Source organism: Alligator sinensis, unplaced genomic scaffold (assembly GCF_000455745.1).
Source record: "Alligator sinensis unplaced genomic scaffold, ASM45574v1 scaffold1059_1, whole genome shotgun sequence".
Taxonomy (NCBI): Eukaryota; Metazoa; Chordata; order Crocodylia; family Alligatoridae; genus Alligator; species Alligator sinensis.
The window spans coordinates 272224-275891 of record NW_005842103.1 but is presented as its reverse complement, the minus strand read 5'-3'; the positions used below and the strand labels follow the sequence as shown (position 1 = coordinate 275891).

Below are 3668 nucleotides of genomic sequence, written 5' to 3'. Positions count from 1 at the left end.
AGCTTCTTCCCTGCGTTGCGGGGGCGGCACCCCGAGGCAGAGCCCGGTCCGCTGCCCTGCCCAGCCCCGGGCCCCCAGACCGAGCTGGTCAGCCCGCAGGCGCGGCCCGCGCAGAGCCTCTGCCTCGGCTCTGCAGGCGCAGGGCAGCGCGCCCCAGGCTCGAGAGGGCTCTGGGCTGTGCCGGGCAGGGCCCGCGCCGGTTAATCGTTTACAGCCTGTTGCCCTGAGCGGCAGCGCGGGCTTGTTCCCAAGGGCCATAAGCCTCCTTGCAGCCGCCCGGCCCCGGGTGGGAGCGCTGGTCCCGGGCTGGCCCTGCAGGTAGAAGACACAGCTGAGAGCAACGTGGCGGGCACTGCTGTGGGGAAGCCCACGGCCTGTGCTGGGTCCGCTCTCCGCAGTAGTTCTGGGGTGGGGCCGCTGCCCTGGCCTGTCTTGGCAGCCCCTGGAGGTGTGGCCAGCCCAGGTGCATAGGGCACAGCGGGGCTGGCACAGGATGGACACACCTGATAGTGTTTACTTGGACGTGAGCAAGCCCTGGACAGAGCCAGCCCCTGCCTCGCCGGCGGGAGGGGCCAGGCGGGGAGCAGGGAGGTATAAAGTCCGAGCCTGCAGAAGCACAGCCCTCCGAGGGACACAGCAGCTCGGCGCCTGCCAGCCCCACTTGCAGAGGTGAGTGGGCCCCACCACAGCTGGCAGCCTCCTCCAGCCATATGCCCCTGCCTGGGTGCGTGCTCCGTGCACTACCCCCATACCCCGCACCTAGAGGAAGTGCCCCTTTCCCCCAGGGGGAGGGAGAGCCCCCTCTCCCCCAGCCCCTTTCCCAGGCCCAAGGGGAACTGGGAGGGGAGGTGCTCTGGGGGCTGGTGCTGAGCGCCAGGCCTGTGCTGGCAGAGGTGCCAGGCCATGGCAGATGCCTGTGGGAGCTGAGGGCAGACTTAAGGGTATTGTGACTGCCGGCGCCCTGTGCTTATGGTCTGGGCCTAGGTGCAGCCTGGGTTCAGGGGTCTGGGTCAGCTGCACAACTGGTTTCCTCTCTCCCGTGTGTGAGTCCTGGGCCCCGGCCCTGCAGCCCCCGCTGGCGCTGCAGTATCGATCGCAGGAGGACGATATGTGCCTGGCTCCAGCACAGCTGCCAGCTCCCCTGTCAAGGCCTTTCTTACAGCAACCTTTGCCCCTTCCTTCTCACTGGCTCCAAAGCACCTGTGGCCTCTGGCCTGAGCCCCTGCACAAGATTGCTCCCAGGTCCCAGTCTGCCCAGAGCCTGCAGCCACTGGCATGGGAGCGCCCAGCGCATGGTGGAGCCTGGGAAAACATCATGGCAGGGGCATCTGTGGCACTGAGGAGCAGTCCCAGGGCTGGCACGCAGAGAATGGGCTTGGGGCTGTGTCCTGGGGAGACGGCAGAGCCAGCTGCAGGCTGGGGGCTGTGGGCACAGGCAAAGGGCTGCTCGGAGGGAGCGTCTCGCTCCAGTGCTCATTGGGCTCTTTGTTCCAGCTCCCTGTGAGCACCCGAGGTTGGCAGAGCTGCTGCCCCACCCTGCACAAGCACCTGGGATCTTCCTGCCTCCTGGCCAGGGCACAAGCCCTCCCTGGTGCCTCTTGCAGGTGTGGAGAAATCAAGGACGAAGAGGCTGTGCCAGCAGGGCGGGTCACGCATCCATGGCCGCAGCATGGAGCTGAGCTGCGGCAGGTGGGGGCAATGTCACTGCTGCCAGCCAGGGCTTGGGCTTGTAGGCAGCAGCTAGAGGTGAGCGAGGGCCAGGCACATGCCGATGCCGCAGCCCCTCCTGCGGTAGGGGAGCTCCCTATGGCAGCCTTAGCCCCACATGCTGGGAGCAGCCCCAGATGCTCCTGCCACCCAGGGTCAGCCTAACTAGGCAGACATGGGATCCTCAACTCTGCCCATGAGCTCTGCCAAGCAGCCCAAGGGCAGCCCCATTGAAGCAGTGCCTATCATGGGGGCAGCAGGAAGCTGTGGCCACCTCAGACCAGTTTAGCTGCCCTGCCCTGCCTTGCCCTTTCCTGTCAGACTGTGCTGAGCTCTCCCAAGCAGAGCTCTGGCCAATGCCTCCAGCAGTGCAGCTTCCTGGTACCAAGCATCCCGGCAGCAGGGAGCCCTGGAAGCTGGACCCCAGAGGCCTGGCTAGTGTCACCAGGGCTCTGTGGGCAGCTGCTCCTTGCCCCCGTCAGTGGCCTGTGAGCCTGCTGCCATCACCATGGTCACCCCAAGGCAGGAGGCAGGCCCAGGGCTGCATGGGGCAGGACTGCAGCAGCAGACCAAGGCACTTGACTGTGGTTGCCTGAGGAGTGCATGAAGCAGAGCTGCGCTTGTGCCCCACAGCTGGGCTGCCCTCCACACCCTTATGGATGGGGTCCTGTGCTGTGGCCGCAGGTGCCTGCGAGGGCTCTGGGGTGACCTAGACAGTCTGCAGCTGTTCTGGATGCGTGGTCTTCTGGGCTCATCTTTGGTCAAACCTGCTGTTCCCACCACACCAGGACTCTCCTGTGCATATGTGGGGACTGAGAATTTCGGCTGCGCTGCACTCATGTTCCTGCTGGGACTTAAAGTTGGAGACACCTAGCTAGAGGGTCTTGCTCCTCTGTTCAGGGTCAGACAACCACCAGTACTGGGGTCAGAAAGGAATTTTCCCCCAGTCAGATTGCTATGGACTTGGCAGGGGAGTTGCCTCCTTCTGTAACAGGGGCACAGCCTCTCTCTGGGATCTCTGGAGCATATATTAACAACCTTTTACAGAAGCCGGTTAGGGGCTATGAACTGTGCTGTGTTAGGGTGGATGGTAGTGCTCCTAAGAGGTTAGATTATGGATTTGGGTGGGATGATTTGGACGGGGCTGATCCTGCCTCAGGCAGGAGTTGGGCTAGACATACCTTCAGCCCTGCCTCTCTGATTTCTAGAGCACATATTAACAATCTTTTATAGCAGCAGGATGTTGGCTGCTGCAGCCCCCCCCTGCTTTCCCTGTGGCAGGCTCAGGTGTGAAGTCAAGATGTGCCGTGTCCAGGTTGATGGTAGTGTTACAGAGACTGTGGATTTGTCTGGGATGCTTTGGACAGGGATGATCCTGCCTTGGGCAGGAGTTTGGCTGGATGTGACCTCTGGGGCTTCCTGCCAGCCCCATTCTATGACTGCGTGTCTGGCCTGGACCCCAGGATGTGCCAGGCACTGCAGACACCCCTTGCCTGTGGACCCTGCACCCTTGGCAGCCTCGGGGCAGGCCCAGGAAGATGGGGCTCACCAGCCAGCAACTCAGTCCCAGTGCTGACTACCTGGTTCTGCAGATCGGCAGTGAGGCCCTGGCCTGCCAGAGGGGTTTTCCAGTCAGCATAGGTGACCCAGCCCAAGCCCATGGGGATGCTGTGAATGCCCTGGCCCCTGGCTGCCAACGTCCCCACCAGCACAGTTGTTGCAACATGAGTTGGGCGCAAACTCAGCCTGCAGAGAGGCTAAGACTAGTGTCTCTGCTGTGCCAGAATGAGGTGGTGCCCAAACCCTGCACCCCGCTGCTGACACCTGATTTGGCTTGGCACCCCCTCCGGCTGACGCCTGGCCCGCACCCTGCCTCTGGAGCGATAAGGTGACCATGGCTATTGATCTTTAGGGAGACTCTTGCCCTGGTTTATTCATCAGTGCAGGAGCACACCCAGCAC

At 63.0% G+C, this 3668-nt stretch overlaps 1 protein-coding gene across 3 annotated transcripts in view; it reads left to right on the top strand.

Annotated features, from left to right (window-relative positions):
* Positions 1–381: 381 nt before the first annotated feature.
* The window catches only part of GJB1 (gap junction protein beta 1), a 10101-nt gene continuing 6814 nt past the window's right edge, over positions 382–3668 (top strand). The window contains exon 1 of one of the 3 annotated variants that reach the window (XM_006024420.3): positions 382–669. The gene's annotated coding sequence lies outside the window, so the exon portion shown is untranslated. Of the gene's footprint in view, positions 670–1549; positions 1747–3668 lie in introns of those variants that run through there. The other 2 variants (XM_025205093.1, XM_025205092.1) reach the window with 2 other exon arrangements.